The sequence below is a fragment of the Leptonychotes weddellii genome, chromosome 1, assembly GCF_054177405.1.
Source record: "Leptonychotes weddellii isolate Sample4059 chromosome 1, ASM5417740v2, whole genome shotgun sequence".
Taxonomy (NCBI): Eukaryota; Metazoa; Chordata; class Mammalia; order Carnivora; family Phocidae; genus Leptonychotes; species Leptonychotes weddellii.
This window is the reverse complement of record NC_138369.1, coordinates 177,099,091-177,119,123: the sequence shown is the minus strand read 5'-3', so window position 1 is coordinate 177,119,123 and position 20,033 is coordinate 177,099,091. Positions and strand designations below refer to the sequence as shown.

The 20,033-nt window shown below is 40.5% G+C and overlaps 1 long non-coding RNA gene and 1 pseudogene across 3 annotated transcripts in view; one reads left to right on the top strand and one right to left on the bottom strand.

Annotated features, from left to right (window-relative positions):
• The window catches only part of LOC115942859 (uncharacterized), a 230,713-nt gene that overhangs the window by 177,596 nt on the left and 33,084 nt on the right, over nucleotides 1-20,033 (bottom strand). The gene's annotated exons all lie outside the window — the stretch shown is intronic.
• The window catches only part of LOC102735636 (large ribosomal subunit protein eL6 pseudogene), a 25,078-nt pseudogene continuing 24,620 nt past the window's right edge, over nucleotides 19,576-20,033 (top strand).

The following is a 20,033-nucleotide window of genomic DNA, read 5'->3' as shown; positions in this document are numbered from 1 at the left end:
TCTGAGAAACAAACTGAGGGTTCTAGAGGGGAGGGGGGTGGGAGGATGGGTTACCCTGGCGATGGGTATTAAAGAGGGCATATACTGCATGGAGCACTGGGTGTTATATGCAAACAATGAATCATGGAACACTACATCAAAAACTAATGATATAATGTATGGTGATTAACATAACATAATAAAATAAAATAAGACAGGAAACAGATAAGGCACATATCGCAGATAGGGAGACAGTAGTCCTGTATTGCTGTCATGCCCTGTCCTTTGCCCTCATTTTAATTTACTCTCCAATGTCTGGAGGAAAATGTACCATCATTACATGATTGAAAGTAAAGGTTTATATTAAGTATCTGCAATTTCTCTATTGACTCAATAGTTGCTTCAGTAACCATTAGCTGAGTTGGTATGACCCCTGCCTCCTTCAGGTGGCCACCATTTCTGTGAGTTCCGGGCATGGGACAACAATGACAGTATATGACACCATTATATGATGATGATAATATATATGCCAGGATATGCTAAAATACAGAGGACCTAAAATCATCTCGTGGCAAGGGTGTACCTGAAATTAGCATTACTTAGGAGCGTAACAGGAAATTACCAACTTGTAAAAGAAATTAATTCTGTTGTGGGCTTGACATTCGAGACTTTCAGGCAGCTAGGTTAAGCTGGCATTTCAATATGCAAACCTACTGCTCTAAGGTATAAGGCCAGCTCTCGGGAGAGAGAGAGCAGGGCTAGAGGTACAATCCAATCTTAAACTTCTCTTTAGAGTCATGAAAGCTTAAACCATGACGTAAATATTTATATGTTCGGGATTAAAAAAATCTGAAGATCCAAAAGGGAGCAAATATCCTACATTATTTCTCAACCTGAAATAATAAAATAAGACTTAGAATTCCAATGAATCACACATTTTCTCATTGCCCCCAAAGTCCTATGGAGAGGCCCTATTTCAGTCCCTTAGTTACTCCATGAAGAGGTGCTGACAATCTCCATAAAGTTTTATCATTTGGTGGTAAATTCTATAAAAGTGGACCAATGGCATCAAAACAGACCCAAAATTTTTTGTATCAAACAATATGAACTAAGAAGTTTCTTTCATCCTGGAACCAGCTGTCCTTTTTCCTTAGCAGGCCAAGAATGTCGTGTGTTATAGGTCATATGTCAAGTGCCACTGGACATAACATTTTGGTATGTTCCTGACTGATTTTGGTCACTCACTAATTATCTTTCTCTACTCAAGCCATGTTAAGTGTTTTCTTTAGTTGCCTTAAGACAGGCTCAAAATCCTCTAACTTTCCTATTTTTTTACATTCAACCAAGGTGCTAATGTGATTATAGCACTGTCATTTGGGATACATGATATCATTGCACTCTTCAATTGTGTAAAGGGAACTAGGGTAGAATTTGAGAGATCCACAGAAAAGCAGTTGAACTAAAAAAAAAATACGGGGAATCAGAGACTCGAGCAATGCAATAAGACTTTCTAACTAATAATAGCACTTAAATCTTTGTCCCTGGCTTCCTCTATGGAGCTCAAAGCTCTTCACAGCCAATTATTAAATGAATCACCCAAACATTCTTGCACATCAACAGGCAGAAGGTACTGTAAATAGTCATAAAATGGATTGGAAAAACTGTACTACAGAAAAGTTAAGTGATTTACCAAATATTACAAAATGAGTCAGAATTGGAACAGAAAATTGTTCTCCATGACACTGATCTGGTCAATGGTCCTGGCTGAATAAGCACCTTTGTTTGTCTGTTTTAAACTTCTCATGTGAGGAGAGACTTAATCATTTCCCTATTGACTGCTGTCTGTTGGTTCTCTTTATTCCTCCTTATTTGTACTCCACAATAATGAAAATGATGCTTGTAATATTTGAATAGCATCATATCTGACAGAATGCCTTTACGTTCATGATTTCCTCTAATTAAGCAAGCCCATCTCTGCCTTCTGCATTCCTTCAACCCTTGACTCAAGCTGACTTGAAGTTGTCAAAAGATACCACCACCCATGGAATGCAGCAGGGAGAGTGAGATTTCGTTTTAGCCACTGTCTCCATTGAAGATACTCAAGATGCCCCTGCTATCTCCTTCCCTACCCAGTTACAGTTTGGCAACAACTAAAGATACTCAAGATGCCCCTGCTATCTCCTTCCCTACCCAGTTACAGTTTGGCAACAACTATATTCTTCTATCAAAGGCCAGCAGTCCTATCCTAAAGTCACAAGTCATTCTGGGTCACTGTTCCCTTACTTGCTTCCTCAGGGGATAGTAGGCTGCCATTCTAGCCCCAGAGAGCTTCACCTTCTTTGTATTATCTTAACCCTTTGTAAATAATTTCTCCATTAAGTCTTTTCAGCAGGAGAGTGACCACATGAGTTTAGAGTGGGGAGTTACTGAGGAAGACCCTAGAAGCAGGGGTCCTAATTAGAAAGCTGCTGGGATTGTGAGTTCATGCTAGAACATGCATGAAGACAATGGTAGCTCAGGGTAGAGAGGAGATAACTGACCTACAAGATAATTCTGGAGGCTGAATTGCTAGGCCAGGTGACTAACTGGACAGTGAGGAAAGTGAGGGATGAGTCAAGGTGAAGATGACTTTCAGACTTTTAGAAAAATAGACATTCCTTAAAAATTCTTTAAGACTGTGGTGCAACTTGTGATACTTTTATTTATTTATTTATTTTTAGAGAGAGAGAGCGTGAGAAAGAGCACGCATGAGTGGTGGGGAGGGGGGAGAGGGAGAGGGAGAATCTTAAGCTCCATGGCGGAGCCAGACGTTGGTTTTGATCCTGCAACCCAAGATCATGACCAGAGTCCGACGCTTAACCAAATGAGCCACCCAGGCTCCCCATGATACATTTTTAATTAAAGATAATTTGGCAAAAATGCTGTGGCTTAGTAAGTGTCCGGTCCTTGCGTTTGACATGAAATCAACAGTCACCTTCAAGAGGGCTTGCCCAGCGCACTGCAAGCTGAGCGCGCACATCTCGGGTGCAGCGTCCCACTACCCCACATGCACTGCAACCCCCCAGCCTCTCTGGGAGGACGGCAGCTACGCCAAGCCATGGTGGAGAGCACAGAAGATCACATGCCTCTGGAGCCCAATCTTTTCATGTTCACTGAAGTCAGTACCTTTTGACAGTCTGGATACTGAAATTATCCCTCAGTCTAAATATATTGGAATGTGGACAAAAGCATACCATCTGAATGGCGATAAACCCGGTGTTATTATACCTCAGCGAAGTAAGTCAGACAGAGAAAGACAAATATCATATGGTCTCACATTTGGAATCTAAAAAAACAAACTCACTGAGGTGCCTGGGTGGCTCAGTTGGTGAAGCATCTGCCTTTGGCTCAGGTCATGATCCCGGGGTCCTGGGATGGAGCCCCACTTCAGGCTCCCTGCTCAGCTGGGAGTCTGCTTCCCCCTCTCCCTTTAACCCTCCCCCCACTCATGCTCTCTCTTTCTCTCTCTCAAATAAATAAATAAAATATTTTTTAAAAAATTTAAAAAATAAAAAAAACCAAACTCATAGAAACAGAGATTCGATTTACAGGCAGGGAGATGGGTATTGAGTGAAGGGGGTCAAGAGGTACAAACTTCTAGTTATAAATAAGGTCTGGGGACCAACATGATGACGGTAATGAACAATACTATATCCTATATTTAAAAGTTACTAAGATAGTAGATCCTAAAAGTTCTGATCACAAGGAAAAAAAATATATAATTATGTATGGTGGTGGACATTAACAAGTTACTGTGGTGATCACCTCACAATGTATACATACACTGAATCCTTATGTTGTACACCTTAAACTTATGTTATATGTCAATTATGTCTCAATAAAACTGGGGGGGGGAACTCCTGTTATTGTTACTTTCTTTCTAGGGCTCTGCTGCTGGGGAAGGTCACTGAGGGGATGTGACCCCTGGTTGACCCACAAGCTGGACCAGGCAATCAGAGGCTCCTCACCCCCTTCCCTGTCCTTGGAAAGTTCATTCTGCCCATTGTTCCCACGGTGAGAGCCATTTCAAGGACATAGCCTTGAGAGAGTAATGTGTTATTGAGACCATCTGGACGGTATAGGTGACTGAACCGCGTTAAGGCCTCCATATAAACTTTTTAAGATTTTGCCAGGCAGGTGCAGAGATCTACTCATCTTGGAGATGCCCAGAACAAGCTGCATCGGTAAGTTCCCTTGCATATTAACCTGCCACCCACCAACCCAGAGTGGCCTGCCTCTTTCTTCTGTCTTTCCTCACCCTCTGTCTAGGGAGGCCAGTTTCAATTTTACATGGGAAACTCCCGAGGGTGCAAACCAGCAGCTGCCCACCCACACTTCACATTTCCATTAGTTTTCGAAAAGCACAAAGTGGAAACAAAGGCTTCTTTAATTTTATCATCAGACTACTTCCACATGGTCGAATTTCCTAGGAAAATGTCTGTAAAACATATACCTATAAATGAATACAGACCCGGGCAAAGGTGAAATCCCAGAGGTCATAAAAAATACATTATTCTTTCTTTAATATTAATAATCAGATACTATAACCATATGGTAAATGCATTCAAATTCTCTCAAAGATAGAAACTAAACCTTAACAAACATTCATACTCCAATAAAAAGAGAGGCTCCCGTAATGGCCTTAATATTTCTTCCATTTATGGGATCAGAAAAATGTATTAGGTCTTTATAAGCAAATCCTTTTCTTCAAATAAAATCCCACTAAGTCCAAGGAGGCAACAACTTTTCTGAAGTCACTCTGACACAATGAGACATGGGAAACGGGCGTGGAAAAAGAATGAGTAATGCGGGCAACAATGTATGTACAAGAATATTGATGACTTTACTCATAATGGCTAAAAACCACATGCAGTGATACTCAACAATAGAGCACTGGTTCAGTACATCTCCTCGGGCACCAAGGGGACAGTTCCTTTGTTCAGCCTCGTGCAGCCAACCCGGATTCCAGCAGCACAGGTACAACCCTGGGTCCCCAGTACAGTCTGCTCTCTCCTCGAGGTGAATGTCTTTCTGGAGTTCTTGGTGTCCTTTCTCATCTGCAGCCCTTGATCGTAGCAAAGGTTTCCTAACATTGAATTTTGAAAAGAAAGACTAGCGTCTCTTCCAGAAGGCACTGGGGTTTTTCTTATGCAAATTATCCTTCACCACTACCACCTAATCCTGCATCCAAAGAGGAAGGGCAGACTTGAATAGGGACACGGTCCTTGAAAAGTGGCTCAGATTGAAAACATGTGTTTACATCTTCTGTTCTCTCTCAAAATACTGCTACAATGATGACTTAAAAAAAAAAATTCACCTGCAAAAATAAGAGGAAAGGCAACAGTCATCGAGTTCAGATGCCAAAAAGCAGACAGCAAAGCTGTAACTGAGAGAGAGAGAAATAGCTTGGTAACTGCAGGTCAGGAATCTGAAGGACATATGCCTTCCTAACAGAAGCACTGGACACCAGAATACAATAAAGTAATGCCTCCAAAACCCTGGGGGAAAACGACTTCCAACTGGGAACTCTATATTAAGCTACACTCTTATTAGAATATGAAAGTAAAATGAAGATTTTTCCAGACATGTAAAATTTCAAAGAACGTTTATTTCCAATATAGCTTTACTCAGGAAGCCAGAGCAGGTGCGCACCTACCAGAGTAGGGTCTCCCCCAGATGAGAGAATTTACCAAGACCACAAAACCCAGAAACCTCACAATCCGTATTGGACCAGCAACTTAATTTGCAGGGCCCAGCACAAAATGAAAACACAGGGCCCCTTGTTCAAAACTTAGGAAGAATTTCAAGTTTCGGTGGGAGCAGAGCACTAAACCAAATGCAGAGCCTTTCTAAGTGTGATTGCACAGGACGCAGACCATAGGAAACTGGCCTTGGATCCAATTCAGAAGAGGGAAGAGAGAATTCCCAGGATGATGGTGAAGAGAAACCCCAGGATAGGAGTTGTGCAAGTCCGGACAATCACCAGTCCACGCTGGAGCCAGAAAGTGGAGTGCGCCAAGATGGATATCTTCAAGGAAAAGAATGAAATATAGAGATTACCCAATGCATTTTAACAGACAGAGAGGACCTTTCCACTTAGGGGGGACAGTATGTGAAAGAATTAGTGGTGGGGACAGTGAAAGCAAGTACTTGTAGATAGTACTTCCAGACAAATCGAATACTGGTCAGTGTCAATATTTTATGACAGACTTGCTTCAAGAGCCAAAGCACTGTGTTCCAGAAACTACAAAGACAGATAAACAAGAAACTGACCTCCAAGCAGTTACAGTCTTGGGATACACACACGTGAATCGAAGCCAGTCTTGGTACTACAGTAGGACTTTTCTAGGAATTTGAGATGGAGAGTGACCCTCTGGCCAAAAATGGAACAAGTCCAAAGGCATGACAGAGCACAAACAATTTTGAATAAGCCTGGACAAACTGAACCTTCTTGGCTGATGAAGAGTGCCAGAATGGGGAAATGTTCTAGATTTCTCTCTCATTGTCCCCCACAAATTTCCATTCAAAGACAGATGCGCTAGCAGTATATGCCAGTAAATAGTTTCTATTTGGGATCCTATTAGGACCTATAAAACAAGCCCATTTTGTTTTGTGTATATTGATTCCAGTGTATCGACTTTAATTTATTTGCTGTAATTAAATTTGTGTAATTATTGCAAGAAAATTCAATTAACAGGCTCAGATATTTCTTTTACACCAGTGCTCCATGTTGCTCCGGTTTATTGGGATTCTCCTGGGGCTCAAAGTTAGGAATTCAGGGTCAAAGAGGTATGCTCCCCAATAGCAAGGCGAGAGAGTAAGAGGCAGGCACAGTTACAGAGCAGAATGATTTTTCCTTTGAAATGAGCCTTATTACTGTTCTTATGATACATGCTGATTTTCTGAAAGTTCTAACAGTAAAGAAAATCTCAAGGGAGAAACAAAAAGTGATCCCAGATCCCACCATTTAGAGGTAAGCACTGTTCACTTTTACCGGTCATCCTACTGGACATCTCCCTATGTATATGAAGACAAAGAGAAAAAGGTTAACATTTTCACACTCATGGTAAAATGGCAATTTACTCTGTGATCTGCTTTGCTCACTCAGTGATACAGTAGTCCCTCCTTAGGTGCGGTTTTGCTTTCCGTGGTTTCGGTGACCTGTGGTCAACCAAGATAGGGAAGCAGATGATCCTCCTGACTTATCGTTAGAAGGTTGACAGTAGACGAACACTATGTCACAGTGCCTACGTCACTCACCTCACTTCATCTCATCTCGTAGGCATTTTATCATTTCACATCAACACAAGCAGAATAACAGTGGGTACAGTACAATTAAGATATTTTGAGAGACCACATTCACATAACTTTTATTATATTGGTCTAATTGTTCTATTATTAGTTATTGTTGTTAATCTTTTACTGTGCCTAATTTAGAATCAAATTTTTATCATACGCATGTATGTATGGGGAAAACATAGTATACATAGGGTCCAGTACCATCTGTGGTTTCAGGCACCCACTGGGGGTCTTGGACGTACCTGTGGATAAAGGGGGACTACTGCCTATCATGGGAACTCTATATGTCAAAATACTTATTTCCATATCATCATTTTTAATAGCTACATAGCATACCATCTTATGTATATAATAATTAATTTTAAAAACTTTTATTGCTGAGGGGCACCTGGGTGATTGCTGAGTGTATTTCCAATCTTTCTTTACTGTAAAAAAAAAAAAAAAAAGCTGGAATTACTTGAGCACGTATCATCTCATACTTCTGTAATTATCTCCTTAAGGTAAACTCTTACAAGTGAGTTTGTTGGCTTAAAAAGAACTACTTGCCAAACTGTCCTCCAGAGTTTTTTTTTTTTTAAGTCAATTTACACTTCCACTAACAGCCTAAGAATACACAAATGACCAAGAAGCATATGAAAAGATATTCAACATCATTAGCCATCAGGGAAATACAAATCAAAACCGCAATGAGATATCACCTCATGCTCACTATGTGGCTGTCATCAAAACGACAGACAATAACAAGCATTGCTGAGACCATGAAGAAGCTGCACCCCTCGGACATTACTGGCGGGGATGTGAATTTGTGCAGCCACTTTGGAAAGCAATCTGGCAGTTCCTCAAACAGAGTCATCTCAGACCCCAGCAATTCCACTCCTAGGTATGTACCCAAAAGAATGGAAATCAGGGACTCAAAACAAATACTTGCATGCCAATATTTGTTGCAGCATAATTCACAATAGCCCAAAAGGAGAAACAACCCAAGTAATCATCAACAGGTGACTGGATAAACAAAATGTGGTCCATCCATTCAAAGGAATGTTCTTCAATCATAAAAAAGGAAACGTTCTGATACATGCTGCAAGCCAGAGGACCCTTGAAAACATTATGATAAGTGAAACAAGCCAAACACAAAAGGGCAAGTTTTGGAGGATTCCACTGATATGAAATATCTAGAATGGGCAAATCCATAGAAACAGAAAGGAGATTAGAAAGGTTCAGGAGAGGGGGAATGGGGACTTAACTGCAGAATGATTACAGTTTCTGTTTGGCAAATCTATACAGACAGGAAGTAGATTAGTAGTTGCCCAGGGCTAGAGGAGGGGGTGGGGGGCAGTGGGGAAGGAGGGGTGAAGAGAAGAGTAACTACTACAGGATATGGGGTTTTTATGGGTGGGGTGAAAATATTCTAAACTAATCATGGTGATGGTTGTACAATTCTGTACTAAATGTACTAAAAAACATCAAAATATATAATATAAATAGGTAAATTGTATGGTATGTGGATTATATCTCAAGAAACCAAGAAAGCTGTTATTTTTGTAATTGTGTATTTTTCTGATGATGATGAGTTAGACCATTTTTTTCATATTCATTGAACATTTGTGTTTATTCTGTTGTAAATGACTTGCTCATCTTCTTTGCTCGGTTTTGTTTGTTTTTCTTTTTAATAATGTAAAGATTCATTTGTAGTCTACATTGACAAGTAATTTTGTAAGTACATTATGTTCTTAAAGTTGGTGCAAAATACTGCAGATGGTATGTCTCAAGCCAAAAGAGGCCAGTCGGTTCTGAAGGTGCGGACAGCCTAACAGGTTGAATTAATTTTATTTGTAACAGAGTAAACACACCATGGAAGGGTGACACGAAGAGAATACTCCTTGATTTCTCAGTGCCGAAACAGGTGCTTTCCGAATATAATCTCACAGGGGCGCCGGGGTGACTCAGTCGGTTAAGCATCTGCCTTCAGCTCAGGTCATGATCCCAGGGTCCTGGCTCCCTGCTCCGTGGGACGCCTGCTTCTCCCTCTCCCTCTGCCGGCCACTCTCCCTGCTTGTGCTAGGTCTCTATCAGGTAAATAAAATCTTAAAAACAAACAAACAAACATAATCTCATAAAACCCATCACACCCATTTACAAAGAAGGGAGGTCAGCTTCCTCAGGGTTACACAGTCAGCTTTTGCAACTAGAATTTGAACCTAGTTCTCTCTGCCTCCAAAGTGCTACTCCTTAAGTGCCCTCTGAAGAGTACTGATGGCATGTACATGACCAGTAATAGGAAGCTATGACCATGCCCTTCGTGCTTTCTGAGCTGCAGACACCTATGGCTGGAGTTGTGAAGTTGGAGCTGTCTGAATATACATTTTGTTCATTGCTCCCAGGGAGGCCATGCGGAGAATTTTATCAACAGAAACATAAATTCTTCAAGGTCCCTCAAATGTCCCTGTGAGGAATCCTGAGCCTCCTTGGGTCATAAGAATTGCACTTGGACATCTCTGCTCAGCCAAAGTCCTCCTTCAGAATGCAGCAGTAAAAGGTCAGAGGTCACAGAGACCCGGAAATGACAAAGTCACAAAAAATGCCACAGCCTTCAAAAGAGCTCACAAATATCATATTTGGGGAAATTTGTAGATTCTGTAGGATTATATTACACATCTGTGTAATGATGGAGAGTGTCATGCAAGGACGAAATTTTTTAAAGACCTTACTTAGAGTTTATCTACTCAAACCTAAGATTTTAATTAACTACTTTACTTAGAAAAATCTCAGTGAGGGGAATATAGAACAATTTCTCCTGACTCCAAACTCCTAGATTTGTCAATGCCCTTCCTCCTCACACTCCAAAAAAACTCCAAAGTCAGTTTTCAGTGGCAAAACCTCAGTCTGTGAATTTAATATTTTTCGGCTGTCTACGTTGCCCTGGGAATTGTTCAAGTCTAACTCCCTTTAGCCATGAAGACTGGGAGAGACTATAATTCTCAGCGCTGCTCATGTTTTCAAGTCACATGTCCTCAGGTTGCTAAAAATTTCTAGCCTGTGAAATATGAAATGAAATGCCAGGATGCTATTTTTGATTGACAACGAAAGCAAGGGAGCGGATTTATATCCATTGGCAAAATCTTAGGATGACAGTGAGAAATTGCTAGTGATGAGACATAAATGTTACCACATAGCATTGACGAAGATTCCACCTTTCCTATTGATCGAGAGGAGACTGCTTCCCTCTGGCCTCCAGTCTCTAATATTACAAAACCAGACATGTAATTTTATTTTTAAATTAATCATAAATGTAATGGTATTGTAAGTGTGATTCAGCAAGGAAGAGTGAAAAGAATCACAAATGGGAAGGAAACGCACACTTTTTTTTTCCAGTCATTTTCCATGTATGTTTTCCTTCCCTTGGAATTTAATTGTTTTAACATAATTTAATTTTAAAAAATACTTCTATGATTGGGAATGCTCAGAAATTTTATACGAATTAATGTTTCAAGTAGAGAAGATATTTCAAAGGATAAAACCTAGTTCAAAAACTATTAATGTGTTTTTTGATCCTCATGTATATTCTAGGACAATAGAATGGATTGCTCTAAAAGATTAAAAAAAAAAATACTTCATGTATTTTGATATTGGCCAATCTAGTGTCACAGTAGCAGACAATTTAAGACAAGGACACTTAAAAAATAAGGAAGGTACACAAAATGTCAAAGTCTGTGCCACATTTATTTACATTGCAATACAGAATTCTGCTCCACTCTTTGATTAATGAAAGTAATGGTCAGACTTAAAAAAAAATACTTATGAAGCGTGGGAAATCGGAGGATGAAGCAGGGGAAATCGGAGGATGAAGCGGGGGAAATCGGAGGGGTAGACGAACCATGAGAGACGATGGACTCTGAAAAACAAACAGGGTTCTAGAGGGGAGGGGGGTGGAAGGATGGGTTAGCCTGTGGTGGGTATTGAGGAGGGCACATTCTGCATGGAGCACTGGGTGTTATGCACAAACAATGAATCATGGAACACTTCATCTAAAACTAATGATGTAATGTATGGGGATTAACATAAGAATAAAAAAAATAAATAAATAAAAAAATACTTAACATATAATATCTAATGTATTTATATTTAGTATATAATATGTATTTATATATTATTGAATAATAGATATTTACATTTAATGCATATTAAATAGTATTTGAGAATATAATTGGAAACCTTTGGAAAGTTCAAAATATATTTCTGTATATATACAGATGGACATTATATGCTGAATTAAATATATATTATATATACATATATCTCAATATAAAATTTATATATGCCTATATCAAGCAAAAAGCTGATGCCTTCTTTGTTTCCAGTTAATTCACTGATTGGTCATTTGTTTTCACAATCCAGTAGATACAAATACAAACAAGACTCTGCACTTAGAAAACCAAGAATCAACCTGCAGTGTCATCTTTTAATTTTAACTCCTCTTTTATTGCCCCTCATTTTCTAAGGGATTAGACTCCTTCTGGACTTCAGTGTTTTTATGTTAGTTTTTTTCCAAGTTTATTTTGTTTTACTCTTTAAGTTCATGCCATTGTTTGCTGACATAGTGAAATGTGATTTACAGAACAATAACCAGCCAACCGGAGAATGTATTAACTGGAAACTGGGAATGCCAGCAGTAAAGAATGTCAGGATCCACTAAAAATAGAAGGTTTCATGCTTGCAGTTTAGTCACCTTTGTTCAGTATAAAAATCTCTTACTTCAGCTCATCATGAGTTTGTTTTCTGGGGATTTTTTTGTTTTTGTTTTTGTTCTTAAAGCATCGTGGAGGGAACAATTCGATGCGAAAGTTATTTTTTAAGAACTTTTTTTTTTAGCCCATCAAATTTCAGTATACATGGTTAATAACCACTTCAAATTGCTATGCCAGGAGAAACTTTTACCTAATCGCCTGCCAAGGCTCATAAAGCACCTCTGTGTCATTGGCAATTCATTGGTCTATGGATGTCATAACTCACACTGATATTTTCTGGCTCTCATTTCTCACTCACACGGATGCTTACTTGCCTTTTTTTTTTTAATTTACAAAATTAAGGGTTATGCCCCAGCTATACAGTTTTTAATAGATTCTATACACGTTCTCCTAAGTGGATTTTCTCTTTCCCTACAACACACATGCACACATATGCGTGCATGCACGCACATATACACACTTTAAATGGTTGAATATATTCTCCTCGGAACGGAATTTTTTCATTAAATTGAAATACTTCGGGGTACCTGGGTGGCTCAGTGGGTTAAGCATTTGCCTTTGGCTCAGGTCATGATCTCTGGGTTGTGGGATCGAGCCCCACATAGGGCTTCTTGCTCAGTAAGGAGTCAGTCTGCTTCTCCCTCTCTATCCCTCTGCCCTTCCCCACGGTTCATTCTCTCTCTCTCTCTCAAATAAATAAAATCTTAAAAAAAATAAACCAAAACATTTCATCTCATTTTCATATTGATCTACAGGTCCTTTAAAAAGTCCCTCTTCATGTGACATGATAGTGATCAAACCACTTTATCTCAGAATGCCCAAATTCGTACAAGATCACAGCTAATGAGTTACTGCCCAGCATGATGTCGTGAGGATCCGTTGCCAGAATCAAATCACATGTCGGTTCTTCCCACAGTAGCGCACATCTTCTCTGTTGGTATAGAGTGTTCTGCAGTGGCCAGCACTGTGCAAAGGGAAAGAGCTCAGATCAGGACATCTCTGTCACTTCCCCCTAGATGACTGTGAGGTGTGAAGAAAGTATATTCACACCTGCCAATTCCGCCAAACGTCAGCGCTCTCAAGCTGCACACCAATTAGTTTTACATTCTCTCGAGAAAGGAGAGAGTGTGAAAAGCTGTCTTTTGGCAGGGACAGAACCGTCCTCTACTACCTCAGAGGAAGGGAGCATTCATCTTCACTAGCGGGATGGGGAAAAGTTTGAGGCACAATGGGAAATCATTCCTGTATGGAGAAAAATTTTCTTGAATGTGTCAAGACATTGATAGCTTGGTAAACATGGCGACCCACGTCCAGCTGGGACAAACTCCTCATTCCTCTCAATACTGCTTCCTGAGTCATTTAAAGACTCAAGCAAAGGGTGGGAACTTGGTCAATGAGGGCTGTGCAACCCCAGGCTGGCCAGGTTAAATGCCACAAAGAAATCAGTAATTGTACAAAAATCGGTCCACTTCATATACCTATCGCCACGTGGCTTACAGTTCTGACTGAAAAATGTACATTTGGGTCATTTTCCAGAAAGTGGCTAAAATGTTACATAACAATTGTTATTAGTCCAATCTTTTTTTTTTTTAACCATATAGCTTACAATGATAAGCTGTTGAAGTTACTGCCTGCATCTTCTTCACAGATCTTGACGTAACTCAACATAGCCATCTGAATGACTAAACAGCCATCAAGGAACTGCTTGCAAAATCATTTTCTCTGTCAGAGATCATCTCACTAACCTCCTCAGGAGAACCCAGTTTTTCAGCCGGCTCTGCTACTACTTCTGTCATATTTTTTTAGTCATATGAACTTTTTAAAAATTTTTTTCTCGTTGTTTATTAAGGGTCATATTCTTGAAAATTTCAAAAGAAATGTTTTGCTGTCAAGTCAGCACTCAACAGTCCTATAGGTGATGTTGTGATTTTTAGGAAGAAATATATATTTAGACGGTCCCATTTCTGGCACAGATCTCCTAAAACTCTCAGAATTTCCTAAAGGGGTCTTTTTTTTTTTTTTTTTAAAGATTTTATTTATTTGTCAGAGAGAGAGAGAGCGCGCACAAGCAGGGGGAGTGGCAGGCAGAGGGAGAAGGAGGCTCCCTGCTCAGCAGGGAGCCAGATATGGGACTGGATCCCAGGACCCTGGGATCATGACCTGAGCTGAAGGCAGACGCTTAACCAACTGAGCCACCCAGGTGCCCCCTAAAGGGGTCTTTTTTAAAAAATATTTTTATTAAGTAATCTCTACACCCAACATGGGGTTCGAACTTACAACCCTGAAATCAAGAGTCGCAGGCTCTACTGACTGAGTCGCAGGCTCTACTGACTGAGCCAGCCAGGTGCCCCAACTGTGCCCACTGTTATGTCAATGAGGTGACTTTTGGAAAGCACCTGAGGACAAGGGCTGGATGTCAACTGGGAACCAACCCAGTGAATTCAGGGTTGGAATTTGCAATCCCACCCCTCTGACCTCTGGGGAGGGGAGGAGCCTGAAGATTGACTTATTGCCAATGGACATGATGTAATCAATCATGCCTATGTAATGAGCCTCCATAAAACTCCAAAAGGACAAGGCTGGGAGAACTTCTGGGTTGGTGGACGCATGGAGGCTCGGGGAGAATGGTGGACCTGGAGAAACCATGGATGCTCTATGCCCCTACCCCATACCTTGCTCTATGCATCTCCTCCACCTGGCTGTTCCTGAGTTATATACTTTTATAATAAACTAGTAATCTAGTAGGTAAAATGTTTCTCTGAGTTCTGTGAGCCACTGCAGCAGAATCAAACCCAAGGAGGGAGTCACTGGAGCTTCCAAGCTGTAGCTATTTGGTTAGGACCACAGGTGATAAACTGGACTTTCAGTTGGCATCTGAAGTGGGGAAGGGGGAAGAGTCTTGCAGGACTGAGCCCTCCACCTGTGGAATCTGACACGATCTCGAGGTAGACAGTGTCAGAGTTGAATGAAACTACAGGACACCCAGCTGGTGTGGGAGATTTGCTTGGTGGTTTGGGAAAACCCACATATACATACAACTTGGAATTGGGTACAGAGTTGGAGATGTGCCCTGAGGGGGGAAGAACCTGAGACCTAAAAGTTGTGAGCTGTGAGCCTTTCTGTGTAAGGATTTGAATAGTGAGGATGGATATAAGGGAGAAAAGAAAACATCAGTGGGCATAGAAACAATCTGTGAGGAAGGGCCAATCTTCCCTGCAATTTGTATTTAAAAATAAAAACAAAAAGATAATCTTGAAAGTCCAAGACATACACAATATAAGCCCACTGGGTCCACACTTGGATGTCATGAAATGTCAAGTTGCTATCAAGCTCTCTTGATGTTCACTCTCAATTACTCACGTTGGACCTGAGAAGCAATTCACAGATGACTGCTTCAGCTCCCCAGTGAAACCAGCAGCCATTTCACATAGGCCTGCTGGTGCATTAGATCTGGCAGAATTTTAGGATCCAGGTTGCCAGTCTTTTCCCAGGCTTTGGGAACTTTGCTCTGGGTTGCTGTATTTCGGCCTTCTAGGGAGTCCTGGAATGCTGATTCTCAGATGAGAACAGCCTCTCCCAATCTCTGCCAACCTCTCTCTCACTCATCTAGAGATCTCTACAGTCCTGGGGACTGCATGTGTGCCCTCATCGCCCAGCTAGCGCAGCTTCCCAAAACATGTGCTTTCTCTACTAACAGCAGGTTTCACCACTTGGAGAAGCTCACCTGCTTTCTCTGTGCTTTTTGGAAATGATGAAATGGCCATTTTAGGTGGAATAAGATGATGGACTCCATGATGTTAATTTCTCTCTCTCCTCTTATGGCTTAGATGGTAGTCCAGAGCTCGTTCCCCGGCTGGCTTTGATCCTCCTGCTCATTGTAGGTGTTCAGTCTGAGACATGCAACCTATCCACAGCTCATTTAAAGAGCTTAGGTGATTTACACACGCCAGAACATATCAGTGCTTCCTTTACCAGTCCAAATCTAATTTCGCTCCTAACTGCAGGATGCTAACTCTTGCCACCTGCGATCTCGGCAGAAAAATCTGACATCAAAAACCCTCCCCACACATTCAGGAACGCTGTCATATATAAAGACAGGAGAGCTGTTCTCTCACATCCCTTCAGGAGGGAAGATAGAAGATTTATAGACTTTCAGTGGCATTTTTCCTGACTCCTTGTGACTGTCTGGACAGAAATAGGGAAGATTTATTTTCTGACTGGCCCTCATATGTGCAAGCTCAGTCATCTGCAACCCAGCTAATTAGAAAGGTCAGTGGTACCTTTTGAACAAAGCAGAGAAACAGACCCGAGCCAAACTGCAAATGTACATGTTACTGATGACGATGCCACACTGAAGCAGTGGAAGGACTAAGAATAATGCTCACGCCTGCTGGAGAACCTTTGTGAGACATTTTTTTAAGGCAAAGGAGTGAGTGCTACTTCTTGGAAGGGTCACTGTCAGCAGGCTTTGTGCAAAATTAATAACAGAGCGTGGTTGGTACCATGCTTCATTGTTCCTGTGGAAGGAGATGGCTGCATTATGAATAAAGAACAATTATAAGGATAAGAAAGAAAAGATGAAGTGTGAAATATTCCCAGCTCAATAAGGGACTATAGCTGAGCATACAGAAGCTACAAAATGCCACCTGACTCTTTCCTCTAGTGCAATAAAGGGCATCATATTTCTTGAGCATCTGGTATGTTCCAGACATTGGACTAAGGTGTTCTATATTATGGAAGTAATATACTATTGTCCTCTTTTTATAGAAGGCAGAGATTCAGAGAAGTTAAATAATGTTCAAGGTCATACAACCAGCAAGGGGAAAAGCTGGGGCCAATGTCTGTCTGAATCCAAAGTTTATGCACCAATTACCACTGCAAAGCAGATGGGCAAAAATGTCTTCGATATCAGATCACTATGTACATCATTGCTACTTCAATTCTACTTTGCTATCAAAATTAAATAAGTATGACTTAATATTACATTAGATTATAATAAAAGCACTAGTACAGTGCATAGCCCATGTTTATTAAATAATGCAACACAGAAATAATATATGAAATTTAAATATACAGTATATAAATACACAGACACAATCTATTTGTCCTTCTATATTATCCAGATATTATCTAAAGAGTTGCATGACATTTTATTCTATTAGATTACATTCCAATGTAAGTATTACAAGCACACTCAGAACCTCAACACATTTATTCATCTGAGAGAACTTGATGAAAAAAATGCAACTTCTCCAGAACATATCAGGATTTAAGAACAATAGGAAATTATGCCACCTGTGGAGGTTGGAATATTTTATGAAGCCCTTTGCTACTGATGTGACTATTATTTTATCTATAATAGGAAGCTCTACTGAAAATAACCCAGCCCATCTGAGCTGCAAGTTCAAAGTTCTACCTTCATTCCCAAGTGATGGGTTTGACAGGTCTCCAAGGATAAGCATCTATCTTAGCTGTGAATAAGAACTAAGAACCTATGTTTGTGAATATGCAGATTCTTGGGGCGCCTGGGTGGCTCAGTCATTAAGCGTCTGCCTTCGGCTTAGGTCACGATCCCAGCGTCCTGGGATCAAGCCCCGCATCGGGCTCCCTGTTCCGCGGGAGGCCTGCTTCTCCCTCTCCGCACCCCCTACTTGTTGTGTTCCCTCTCTCACTGTGTCTCTGTCAAATAAATAAATAAAATCTTTAAAAAAAAAAAAATGCAGATTCTTAGACCTTACCCCATAGAACTTCTGCTCTAATAGGCCTCAGGTAGGGCCCAGGGATCTGTATTTCAGCATATATCAGTTTCTGATACAGGTGGTTTAATGCCTATGGACTGAAGATTACTAGACTGGAGGATCCTTCCCTCTAGATTGGAATGAGTTCCTCAAAGTCTTGCTTAGACTTACAGTAGGGCTGCCATAAGGCTTTCCAACTGAGATTTTCCCCCACTTCTGAAATTGCGGGGATATTTCTTAAGCTGAAACAAGTCACTATGTGATAAATCCCAAGGACACACCTAGTAGGAGACTGGCCTTTACAGGCTGGACTGTTGAAGTTCTGTTCAGATAAGAAGTTGCTTCCTTTTATTTGCTTTCCTTCCTACTCTAGGCTGTTCTAAAAATAAAGCTGTGAACCAGAAGAATTTGGTCTTTATATCTTATTTCCTATGCCTTCACCACTTCTAACTTCAACATCCAAACCACATGTTGGAAACTAAAGCTTCTTAGCTACTTAGGATCATCCCACCGAAGCAGTCTGGTCCTTCTTACCATGTTCTGGATTTCTATTTCCTCCACCAACACGTATTTCATCCATTCCCCATTTGGTCAGGATCCTAGCATCAGAACAGTGACAAGACTTTCATATGACACATTAAAATGAACTAACAGACTAATATTTTATTTGGGAGCCAAACTAGAGTGAAGAGAGGCAGATTTCATCATGGGTCTCACACATAACATAAATAAAGTTAGAATAATGGTGTCAGGTGATGTGTAAATGCAAAGACATTCCTTCCTCCACTTTCCTGCTGGAGACAATAAATACCTACTTAATTCATCAGTAATGCACTACCTTTGTTAACAATTCAACAAGGTCACGGAAAGACTCGGCCAACTAACAGGACTTGGAATTCAATATGACAAAACCTGGACTGTAAATATATTTTAATTTCTTAAAGGGAAATTCAGGATAATTTCTTAGAATACAAAATATAATCAAAATCAAAGATAAGGATGTATACAAAAAACTGCTTGGTTAAACATGAGGTTCCATGGCAATATACAAAACCACAGTTCCAAACTGAAGCCAACTACTGTAACATTAGGACAGACACAACAGCCAAGCAAAATTCTCAAGAGAGAGCAAAGAAGAAAACCAATTCCCCCATAAAGCTCTAAAAAGGAAGCTGAGTTACTATATTTTAGGCCATCTTTGATGACCTCACAGTATCCAGCATAATTAACACTTAAATATATCACGAAATAATGTGGTTTTGGATGAGATAAAGGGTAGGCGGGAAAGATCCCATAATTTGTTTTGTTTTTTTGTTTTTACATCATTAGAATCTTTCAAACTTTGCCTCTGTCCTTGGATCCAGACATATCTAGAAGCTTTTGGCTTCTTAGTAATAAATCATTTAGCCATAACTTTCAAACGTCATGATTATAATTAACACTTAAGCCTTAATAAATACTAATGGGTTACTTTTTTTAGGTTGCATGTTTTTTAACAGGGGCTGTTTATGTACAAGACCTTATAAATTCCAAGGAATGACTCTTAGAGATAGAAACTTTGGGCACTATAATAAAATAGAAGGAAAGATTTCAGGGAGTGAAGTAAGAGGTCTTGTAACCTCTAAAATAATTCTACATTTTCACCTATTGCCCCCAATATATGGGAAAACAAAAACAGAAATTTTGCTTTATTATAGGACTTACCATGTGGCACAATTTCAGGCAGAGAGCGTAAAATAAGGTGGAGAGCAAAAATATGGTTCATATTGCTTTCCCATCTTGCAAGATGGCGGGCGAAAAAGCTGAGAAGCCGGATACTAAGGAGAAGAAACCTGAAGCTAAGAAGGATGATGCCAGTGGCAAGGCTAAGAAGGCTAAAACGCCAAAGAAGGGGAAGCCCCACTGCAGCCAAAACCCTGTACTTGTCAGAGGAATTGGCAGATATTCCCGATCGGCTATGTATTCCAGAAAGGCCATGTACAAGAGGCAGCTAAATCCAGGGTTGAAAAGAAAAAGAAGGAGAAAGTTCTTGCTACGGTCACAAAACCAGTTGGTGCTGACAAGAACGGTGGTACCCGAGTGGTTAAACTTCGCAAAAAGCCTAGGTATTACCCTACTGAAGATGTGCCTCGAAAGCTGTTGATCCACGGCAAAAACCCTTTCAGTCAGCACGTGAGAAAGCTGCGAGCTAGTATCACTCCGGGGACCATTTTGATCATCCTCACTGGGCGCC